We start from the raw sequence: 12,005 nt of genomic DNA on the forward strand, positions 1-12,005 counted from the left end.
ACCCCAAAAAATTGGGAAACGGGAGTTCTCCCTGATGGTCCGCAGTTATACTGTGTGAGACTCATCGCAGAAACCCCAAAAAATTGGGAAACGGGAGTTCTCCCTGATGGTCCGCAGTTATACTATGTGAGACTTATCACGGAAACCCCCAATATTTCTGAAAATTGTGGTTCTACCTTGGAGACTTGGAAAGATGGTTATATTTTTGGAGACTCGGAATGGGGGTTTTGTTTTGATGACTCGGAATGTGATACCTATCTTGGAGGCTCAACAGGGATGTGGTTATACCTTGGGAACTTGGAAAGTTGGTTTTATTTTGGAGACTCTACCTGTGGGGTCCATCTTGGAGACTCTTTGGGTTCTGAAGCAATGAACAATGTTCTTTGTTTAATGACGTCTGATTTAAGGTAAGTTTGGTTAATTAAAAATCAATTAAATTATATATGTTATTTAATTCAATATTAGATAAGTAATATGTATATATATATATATATATATATATATATATATATATATATATATATATATGGTATCTGTAATCTGGTTCTCCAACCTAATGAGCGGACAACATGACGTCATCGCCATGCACGTCCGCCTTGCCTGCAAAGTTCCAGAGGAACCATCTAGCAGTGCGTCATTACGGATTATAAATACAGATACTGTCACAAGTGCATGCAAAACTCACAGTTACCGACCTGGTTTCGCCCTTGTTGGGGCTTCATCAGGGCAACGCAGTGAGGCTTTCCATACACTTGTAACTCTGTGACCCTTTCGGTTTTTATATCACTCACTATGCGACCTTCATATCATCAGTGGAGAACCACCAGCAAGGTGTCCCATACAGCTGCTGCTGCACCTTGCTGGGAGCGATACGCACCGCATGCCACGCGGTGACGTTATCTCCGGTATCCACTCATCATATGGAGTCAATATTTCTTACAATATCACCAACTTTGAACTTGGGTTTTCTCAAATTAATCTCCTTTTCATATTCTAATTTTGTAAATGTTTCCGATGGTTTTGATTTTGTTGATGAATGAACTGTATTATTGTAATTATCTACAATATCCTGAATTAAATATACCCATTTTTGAGAACCGAGTTGTGTGAATTTTTTATATAGTCTCTCTTTCAAAGTACGATTAAAACCCTCAATAACAACTGCCTTTCCTTCATTAAAGGTGCTGTATAATTTAATACCCTTCCCCTTAAGAAATTTCATAAATATTTTGTTATAGAACTCTGTTCCCTCATCAGTCCATAACTTCTTTGGTTTCCTTTTATCCCTATCAAATATTAGCTTAAAGGCTAACATTAAAGTATCACCCCTTTTATTTTTTAAAGGAACAACCCAGGCAAATCTACTCCTCAAATCAATAACGGTTAAAGCATACCTGTATCCCTTATCATTATTTAGTTCGATTAAATCAGCGGACCAGAGGTGGTCGGTGTATTTAGAATAAACTTTCCTTCTTTTAAACTTTGTGATTATAGGTTTATGTAATTCATTAGCCAAAAGCTCCTCAGTCTTCACATCATTGGAGCCTAATAGTTTTTTTAGGGTGAATAACCAAGACCAAGTTTCAATTCAGCACTTATCAATTTTTTCACAATAAACCGTAGTAGATGATCAATGTTGTTTCTGGGACAAACCCATTTAACATGGGAAATCCCTATCTATTGTCGTTTACCCCCCTGTCTTTTCCCACTTTTGGAAAACACCCCTATTAATCCAAAAGACTCTGAGCCTTTTGGCCTTTTGAACCATGAGCTTATTGGCCTTATGAGCCAATTAATCTACTTGGGCTAATACATAATGAAGATATTTTAATTGAGCTAGGGCTGAATGGTAAACCCATCTTGATGTACCAGGCTGAACACTAACAGCTTGGAACCAATCCTTCATTAAACCTCCAAATCTCCATTCACTTACATGTAAATTTTCCTCTCACCATCACTTTTCTTCATTTCCCCTTAACACCTCTATTCCTTCCCCCCGTGGTCTTATGGTACTCTTACTATCAATGATCATTGTTGTTTAGTAGACCACTGAAACAATGATCCTACAAATATTTGTTTATGCGTAGGAAATAATTTAATTCTCCTCCAACTTCCATCACCATCTAATATATTATTTAAGAAGAGGTTTGAGTTTGGTTCTTTTTCAAGATATTTTAACTGAGCTAAGATAAAATGGTAAACCTCCCTCAATGTTCTTACACACCATTTTTTCATTATATACAGAGACTCAACGAACATGAATGTTTTACCAGAGAAACCAGTTTTACTCTTCTCTTGCCTGAAGCAAAAATATTATGTCTTAGTCAAGTGATATTTTTAAACATTAAATCCCATAAAGAATGTTAATTCCCTTCCTTGAAGGGACATACCCGGAATTTTCAAGAAACTCATTGCCTCCATGATGTCATTAAATTTCCCCATCCCAGCTATATTAACTGAACCGCACTTGAGGTGGTTTCATTCGAAAAATGTTTTCCAATGTTGAAGATGGCATTGAGTTTGAAGCTTTATCGCAAGACAGGTAAGTTTTTTTTTTGTTTTTACGATTAATTATTCATTGTTTTATAGAGAACATGATTAACAATTATTGTTTTTTAACAGCCTCTCAATAATTATTGTTTTTTTTCTCTTTTTTTAACAGCCTCTCTTTATCAAAGTTGGTGGTTGATGATGAAAATGAAGCCAATAATTATCACCAACAAAGGGAGAATCTGAATGAAACCCTTACAGAATTAACTGAAGTTTGGAGGCATAATAAGATGGCTGGGTGTTTGGACAGCCTCTCGCACCCTTTAATATTTCCCAAAGCTGTCTCAACAACAGAACAAATGACTGGCAACGAATTTCACAACCTCGAAGTTCCGAGGAGTGCTAATTCTTTCCCTTCCCATGTGAGTTAAAAATTTCCATCTTGATAAACTCTATTTCTCTGTTAGATTCAACTTTACTTACTACAAATTTTACAGTTTCTCGCTTTGTTTTCCAACAGAACATTACTTCAATAGCTGAGATGATAGTTGAGATCGATGATCACAACCCTGATTGGGATTATTTCGAGATCCCAAAGAGTGGTTATTTACTACCAACCTGTGATACCCTAAATTTTCATCTCTATGACCTTGACACCAAGCTCGATTTTTTAGAGGTATGCATGGGTGTGTGATTCATAACTCATAATATTCATTATTTTTAATCGTTGAGGTATATAACATATTTTTCTCCTTGTCCCTTGTCTATAACATATTTTTCTCCTTGTCCCTTGTCTTTAACAGAAAGAGATTCAAAACCTAAAGACATCTGATGAAAATACTTTTGACTTAAGCTGGGAAGAAGCTGATGGCTTCTGCTGGGAAGAAGCTAAATATATCCCTCAAGAAAAATGTTTTAATAATATGAATATTTTAATGTTTTCAATATTTATATATATTAGTTTTGTCTTCAATTATTTAATTCTTAATTACAAAAAGAGAATAAAGGAAAAAAAGGGAAAGGTGCGTCCCCCTCCCTTGACCCCCCCCCCCTCTCATCCCACCCCTCCCCTCCCCTTGTGTGTGTGGGGAAGGTGGGGGTGGGATGAGGGGGGATCAAGGGTGGGGGACGCACTGGGGGTGGGGGATGATGGGCGTGGTCTGTGTGGGCGTGGTCTGTGTGGGCGGGGTCTGTGTGGGTGGGGTCTGTGTGGGCGTGGTCTGTGTGGGCGTGGTCTGTGTGGGCGTGGCTTATGATTTTTATTTATTTAGTTTTGTTTTTTATTACCACGAATTAAATTAGCTAATCTAGGTGGGGTGAATAGAAATGTTGTTTAATGAATTATTAGCTTTGTTTTTTGTAATTCTTGTGAATAAAATGACCCTAATATTTCTTCCCCATTCATATCATATAATTTGTAAGTCCAAGGGACTGTATCCATTATATCAACAATTTTAAATAATTAATGAGTCCACCTCTTTGTATAACCTTTTCCAAAATGGCTTTTCCATTTGTATATTCTTACCATATCACCAACTTTGAACTTGGGTTTTCTCAAATTAATCTCCTTTTCATATTCTAATTTTGTAAATGTTTCTGACGGTTTTGATTTTGTTGATGAATGAACTGTATTATTGTAATTATCGACAATATTCTGGATTAAATACACCCATTGTTGAGAACCGAGTTGTGTGAATTTTTTATATAATTTCTCTTTTAAAGTACGATTAAAATGCTCAATAACAACTGCTTTTCCTTCATTAAAGGTGCTGTATAATTTAATACCCTTCCCCTTCAGAAATTTCATAAATATTTTGTTATAGAACTCTGTTCCCTCGTCAGTCCATAACTTCTTTGGGTTTCTTTTACTTTTACTAAATATTCCACTGAAAGCTAACATAAGAGTATTACCCTTTTTGTTTTTCAACGGAACAACCCAGGCAAATCTACTCCTCAAATCAATAACGGTTAAAGCATAGCTGTATCCCCTGTCATTATTCAATTCGATTAAATCAGCGGACCATATGTGGTCGGTGTATTTAGAATAAACTTTCCTTCTTTTAAACTTTGTGATTATAGGTTTGTGTAATTCATTAGCCAAAAGCTCCTCAGTCTTGATGACATCATTGGAGTTGAATAGTTTTTTGAGGGTGAATAACCAAGACCAAGTTTCAATTTGACACTTATCATTTTTTTCACAATAAACCTATCAACTTTCTCTCTCAATGTAGGATTTCGTATCAAGGACAAATTATACAACATTTCTCTGTCTGCTTCATGTTTTTCATCCAATGTAGTGGTTTTCCCATAAGCAATATCATGCTTCATACACACTTCATCAACCCTATTTATAGGTTTAGATCAAGGTTTAGGATTGTCAGCCTCATCTAATCTTTTATCTAGGTTTGTTCCAGGACCACAGAACGAATATCCAGGTAGATGTAGTTCCCCAGGAATTCCAGTTGTTGTGAATTTACTTCCTGACAGAAACTTTTGTATGTCTCCTCCTCTTTTAGGTGAGATGAATTGGCACTTTTTAGAGCCACACACTTGACATATTCCTTTTTGATAAACTCTATTATTTTTTAGCTTTAACATACAATACACTTTTAGATTTAGTTTTCTTTTTACATTTAAGACAATAACTCATATTTATTTATGAGAAAAAGCCATACATAGTGTTGTGGAAATCAACCAGATTCACAACGTGTTCCATATGTATGGTTTAATCTCAATCAGATCTGTACATCATCCTGTAAAGTACATCAAGCAACATACATGTCAGGATCTAGGCATCATATGAGAAGATTGAATATATCAGTCAATGCAAGCAAACCTAGAATATAGGCGGGTATGTACCATTCAATTCTATATGGCATTGTATAATGATGTCGCAGGAGTGGCCTCGAGTCGCGGACGTCCGAGGTCTTATAGACACCGCCCAGCGGTTTAAGGCAGCACCAAACCTGGGTTCAACTTTGGTACAATTTCACCACATTCTCCCCACCGTTAGAACTATACTGCCGCTCGGCAGGAAGTGAGTGCGCGTCAGCATTAATGGATTGAGGAAGTCATCATTTTATTCTTGGGGTGTTAAAGACATATTTCCCTATAAAGTCAGTCGGTCCTTCCATAGCGGTCAGGGTGGCGAAATTACCCTGCCAACACAGGGTCGGAAACTACCGGGTACGACATCCCCAAGCCCGGAGTCCCCCTGCTTTGGAGTAGCCGCTGGAGGCAGGTGTTGGAGGGGCACCTCAGTGCCTTCACTGCTTCAGGCAGGGGTTTACCAGGCGAAGGGAGGGACGGTCACGTGGGTCACAATAGTCTAGTCTTACAGCGGGGTCGTCGGCACAGTAGCTAGATAGGATACGTTGTACCTTGGCGAAGAGCGAATGTCCATTCGTCGCAATGCAACACATGTGTAAATCAGTAAGCCTCTTTACAGTAAGCTGTAACCGTAAGTAAGGTTACATGACAGGAGGCCATTACAGTGAGTCCATTGCAGTCTGTACCTGCCTAGGCTCCCAAGGGTACATGATCGATCCATGTTAGGTCCATGTCATGGAATTACAGTAAGCAAGTACAGTAAAGAATTACAGTAAGCTGTAACAGTAAGTAAGATGACATGACAGGAGGCCATTACAGTAAGTCAATTGCAGTCTGTACCTGCCTAGGCTCCCAAGGGTACATGATCGATCCATGTTAGGTCCATGTCATGGAATTGCCGAGGGAGAGAATCGATGAGAGCCATAACGAGAGTTACTCGACACCGGCAGCGGCCCTGTTGAATCACGAGACTCGAGCGTCCTCTGACGGCAGCTCATACGCATTACAAACTCTTGTTCCGGCACGCGAATCTACCGTTGGCAGCGATCCTTCGCACGAGACACGAGCGGCCTCTGAGGGCTGCCTGGACGACCGGCATGGCTGACTACGACGACGCACAAAACGACCGGAACGCGCCTCTCCAGCGAAGCGCGCAGAACCTCCGGGATGCATATGGCAATCCTATAGCGAATTGAATTGTCCCATTCACAAACCGAGAGAGAGTCCCGGCTGGACAAACCTTGTTTGTCCCAGCGTTGTCCCGGATGGATTTTCCCATTCACAAACCGAGAGAGAGTCCCGGCTGGACAAACCTTGTTTGTCTCAGCGTTGTCCCGGATGGATTGTCTAGATGTCGAGATGATTGTCATGCTAGATGTCCCGGATGGATTGGCCATCCACGGATGTCCGACTGATCCATCCATTCAACGCCTTCATTGCATGGCACGGATCCAGCCGGACCGCGGATGGATCGACCATCCACGGACGCAAAGACTCAGAGACCCAAAGACAGCCATCGCCCTGGATGGACTGTCCATCCATGCTAGATGTCCCGGACGGATTGTCCATCCACGGATGTCCGACCGATCCATCCATTCAACGCCTTCATTGAATGGCTCGGATCGATCATCGATGGACTCAAAGACTCACACAAAGACCCAAAGACATCCATGGACGTCATCCAGGGTCCCCACAAGGGGCGAGGTGGGAGTCGTTATACCGAACGGCATCCAGATCGCAGATGGATTGTCCATCCATCCATGCTAGATGTCCCGGATGGATTGTCCATCCACGGATGTCCGACCGATCCATCCATTCAACGCCTTCATTGAATGGCTCGGATCGATCATCGATGGACTCAAAGACTCACACAAAGACCCAAAGACATCCATGGACGTCATCCAGGGTCCCCACAAGGGGCGAGGTGGGAGTCGTTATACCGAACGGCATCCGGATCGCGGATGGATTGTCCATCCTGGGTCCCCACAAGGGCGAGGTGGGAGGCGGTATACCGAACGGCATCCGGATCGCGGCATCAGGATCGCGGATGGATTGCCCAACCCCCTGGGATCCCCACCCCCCCCCCCCCCCCCCACCGAGGTTGCAGCGGTGCGCTGCATACCGAAGTCAGACGACCTTCACAGTCTGGGTCAGTCTGAGTCACAGGCAGTCTGGGGCAGAGGGAAAATGGATTTCAGACGAGGCGTCTCGCAGTCTCGAAATGTGCGTGGATACGAGCCAAGAGCTCTGTCCGATAAACAACAAGCCCAGAGTCAAGGGCGAGCAGGCAGTACGGTGCCCCCGTTACTTGCGCAGGTGACAAGGGAGTCGGGCGCGACGCTCAATGTCACCATTTCACGAGGTCACCGTGTACTCCCTAAACGGCGCGGGCGCGCGACCTTGAGGTAGCGCCGCGTTACGTAGTTTACGTCGTTTACGTAAAGGACATTTGGTACGTAGTTTAACAAGGTACATGGAAATGTAAACGAATCCCCGATGATGAGATCGCGTGAAGCACGCAATTACGTTAATGACGCCGTAGAGCAAACGCGTGATTAGTCGGTGACGTCATCCATTGGTTCGGGCGCGTGCGGTTCGTTGGCAAAACCGAAAGTCGTCCTCGGCCTGTCGAGCCAGCGTGGCACGCGGAGACGAGAGGGCGAGCATGCTGGGCCGCAATAATTTGCACGGCCTGAAGTAGCGTCCCGTTCGATGGCTTTTGGGCAGGGTTTGTCCGGGGTTGAAGCAGGGAATAGCAGCAGCAGTGCGGTAGTTATCAACGGTATCTAGCATGATACGATACATCACGCCAACACAAATCACATTTCACAAATCACATTTCACAAATCCCCGAGTGCCGTGAACCCCTTAGAACCCTTTTAAGATTGTTTATTAAGGTTATGACAGCGGAAGAAGATGAAAGTTTAGGAAGACCATGCTCGGCGAGTCCCCGAGTGGAGCCAAACGAGCCTCACGCGTTGAGGCGAGTCCGGGCAGCGGTGTTCGCCGGCCTCGCTGAGAAGCCATGCGTAGGTGGGATTCCGACCAGCAGCAACGGGGCCACAGAGTAGTGCCAGCGAGGGGAATCATGTGCGCTTCGCGTGAAGAAGGGGTCCATCCAGCGAAGATGCGGCGCGCGTGACTGGCGCGTCGTGCCTAGTGAGGATGCCATCCAGCGATGGTGCAGCGTGTGATTCGTGCGGGAGGAGGTGATTCCGGCGAGCAGCGATAGGAATTGCCGGCCTCACCGAGTAGGGCCCGCGAAGGGAGCAACGTGCGGCTTCGCGCGGAGGAGGTGATTCCACCGAGCAGCCAGAGTGAGCCGGCCGTGTGAGGCTCAGCGTGATTCCGACGAGCAGTGCGCGATTCGCGCGGAGGAGGTGGTTCCACCGAGCAGCGAGGGGATTCGCGTGGAGGAGGTGATTCCACCGAGCAGCCGAAGTGAGCCGGCCGTGTGAGGCACGGCATGATCCCGACGAGCAGTGAGGAGGAGGTGATTCCACCGAGCAGCCGGAGTGAGCCGGCCGTGTGAGGCTCAGCGTGATTCCGACGAGCAGTGCGCGATTCGCGCGGAGGAGGTGGTTCCACCGAGCAGCGAGGGGATTCGCGTGGAGGAGGTGATTCCACCGAGCAGCCGAAGTGAGCCGGCCGTGTGAGGCACGGCATGATTCCGACGAGCAGTGCGCGATTCACGCGGAGGAGGCGATTCCACCGAGCAGCGAGTGGTCGGAGTGTGCCGGCCCGCGCGGAGGAGGCGATTCCACCGAGTAGCGAGTGGTCGGAGTGTTCCGGCCCGCGCGGTGGAGGCGATTCCACCGAGCAGCGAGTGGTCGGAGTGTGCCGGCCGTGTGGAGGCATGGCCGACATGGGAGTCGTGATCACTCGCGTGGGAATCTCATCTCGGGCCGAGGCACGCAAATCTAGGATGATTCTCTCGGATGGAGCCGTTAGCGTTTCGAGCAACCGAGGCTAGACTCGTACCTTCGGCGCCAAGCGGGTCCGTCGTTCCGACGGGGTTGCGGCCCAGGACATTTCCCAGTGGCCTCCTTCAGCAGGCGCCTTGCCGGAGTCCGTCACGCCTGCTCCGGCGTCCGGGCCCCAGGAGAGCAGTTCGCGCTTTGACGGCGCGGTTCCGCAAAATGCTTGCGCTTCCGGTCCCGTCGAGGTAGACCGGCAGCGAGAGTCGTCGGAGCTCCGTGGCTGGAGCTGGCTCGATGGGCTCTCAGCTGGTCATTCTTCTCCGAGGTGGGCCGCGCAGGAGCATGGAGAATGTCGGGAAACGCTCGTCTGAGATCAGCGTTCATCCGGCCATCGCCAGACTCGTGTCCCACCATTCCCGAAGATCTTGATTGAGATTAAGTGTTGTGGAAATCAACCATATTCACAACGTGTTCCATATGTATGGTTTAATCTCAATCAGATCTGTACATCATCCTGTAAAGTACATCAAGCAACATACATGTCAGGATCTAGGCATCATATGAGAAGATTGAATATATCAGTCAATGCAAGCAAACCTAGAATATAGGCGGGTACGTACCATTCAATTCTACATGGCATTGTATAATGATGTCGCAGGAGTGGCCTCGAGTCGCGGACGTCCGAGGTCTTATAGACACCGCCCAGCGGTTTAAGGGAGCACCAAACCTGGGTTCAACTTTGGTACAATTTCACCACACAGTGTCAAAACCTTTTTGGTTTTCAACATACACATTTCTATCTTAATTATTAAAACATAAAGAATCCTTAGGAATGCCTTCACTCTCTCCTCCATTTATTTACAAATAAAAACTAACTAAAGTCAATAACACCAACATCATCAACTATATGACCTTTGTCTTCTTCATGTAAATCTCCTCGCTGAACTCATCTCAACCATTTTTAAAATCATTATCTTAGTAAGAGTCGTTAATTCTTTATTTTCCTCTTCGGTGCGTTGAGATTGATTTATTTGCTGTAATACACTCAATCTTTTACGAATCTCACTGATTTCCATCTTTTTCCTCCCTCTCTCTTTGCTCCCTTTCCTCCCTCTCCTCCTTTTCCTTTTTCTCTCTTTCCTCCTTCTCCTTTTTCTCCCTTTCCTCCTTCTCCTTTTTCTCCCTTTCATCCTTCTCCTTTTTCTTCCTTTCATCCTTCTCCTTTTTCTCCCTCTCCTCCTTCTCCTTTTTCTCCCTTTCCTCCCTCTCCTCCTTCTCCTTTTTCTCCCTCTCCTCCTTCTCCTTTGTCTCCCTTTCCTCCTTCTCCTCCTTCTCTCTTTCCTCCTTCTCTTCTTCAACTCCTTCCCTTACTACCCTTGAATTTGAACCCCAAAGAATATTATACATATACTCATCTGCATTTTGAGATATTCTTGTATCAATAATTATTTTTCTCATAATAGGATACCAATAAGATTTGTTGATGATTTCTAAAAGAGTTTTATATTTCATAACTTTGAGAAGTTCATTTTTATTTAATATTTTAAACAAGTCTCTATTTGTGGGTTTAGCAATATCAGTATAAGGCCAGTTCTTTATGACAAAATGCCCATGTATATGCTCCAAATCATAAGGTATGTAATACCGAGCACCCTTTTCTTGTAGGTATCCTTGAATACAAAAATTATAATTCTCTTGTAGTCTTCTTCCTGCCATTTATGTATCAGAAATATATGTGAGATTAATATTATGACAGGTAATACCACCCCATCTTACCACTACCAAATCGGTTTGTATTCCTCGGCTTTCTATCCTTATCTCATTACCTTCCTTCTTTGTCATGCTAACCATCGCTATACTATCATATATTTTTCTTTTCTTAAAATCATGTATTTGTTGTTTACTAATTGTACTTCCACATAAATCCTTATCCTCGCCAAGCGGATAATATTCTTCTTTACGAGACTGATTCAAATCATGTAGGTCTTCTAAGTTTATTGAAAAATACCAATTATACCCTAAATCAGGCATATCATACCCCCATTTATTAATTTGCATATGAACTATATGTCCTTCTTTATAAAATTCAATTGTAAGCAGGTAGTTAAATTCAATGAGGAAAGGTGTATGGTCAGTATAACCAGGTGTTGTGGTTGTAAATTTTACTTGTTTAACAAAACGTGCTGTTTTCTTTAAAAATATATATTGTGATAAATCACTGAATCTAATTAAGTCATTCGCATCTGTAGGGTTTGGATAATTGATTAATTTATAAGTATTCTTCATATTAATATTTTTACTTATACTATATTTTTGTCGTTCAGCCTGTGCCTTTGTATAATAATTTGATAAATCAATATCCTGAGAGGATTCCACAAAGATAGAACCATCTTTTCCAACATAAGTCATTTATATTAGATTAAAAATGATATCATAAAAAATTTCATTATTGTTGAGTTGAAATAATACATATAAACATAATTGACCACAACATTTAGAATTAATTTCTTGAACTTGAAATGTTTGATAAACACCATTCTGTAAGAATAGTATTATTTCAACAGGTGGTGGCATACCATAACTATCAAAATAATATTTATCCTGACTATTATGAATACAAACCCAATGAGAACCATTCTGTGTGTCTAAATTCATAATAATATTCTTTGTATTCTTATTTATATGTATTAATTCATCTCTCATACAAATAACCACATTATCAATTTTTAGTGTTTTACAATACTTAGCTAGTTCTATATTTGACGT

At 43.1% G+C, this 12,005-nt stretch overlaps 1 protein-coding gene and 1 long non-coding RNA gene across 2 annotated transcripts in view; one reads left to right on the top strand and one right to left on the bottom strand.

Annotated features, from left to right (window-relative positions):
• LOC137428599 (uncharacterized) overlaps nt 1-12,005 on the bottom strand; it is a 230,778-nt gene that overhangs the window by 54,563 nt on the left and 164,210 nt on the right. The gene's annotated exons all lie outside the window — the stretch shown is intronic.
• LOC137427506 (uncharacterized) lies at nt 2,492-3,505 on the top strand. The gene is made up of 4 exons (XR_010984511.2): nt 2,492-2,542; nt 2,663-2,912; nt 3,011-3,166; nt 3,294-3,505. It is a non-coding gene; the product is annotated as an uncharacterized LOC137427506 (long non-coding RNA).

Source organism: Myxine glutinosa, chromosome 5, assembly GCF_964187855.1.
Source record: "Myxine glutinosa chromosome 5, kmMyxGlut1.1, whole genome shotgun sequence".
In the NCBI taxonomy this organism is placed as follows: Eukaryota; Metazoa; Chordata; class Myxini; order Myxiniformes; family Myxinidae; genus Myxine; species Myxine glutinosa.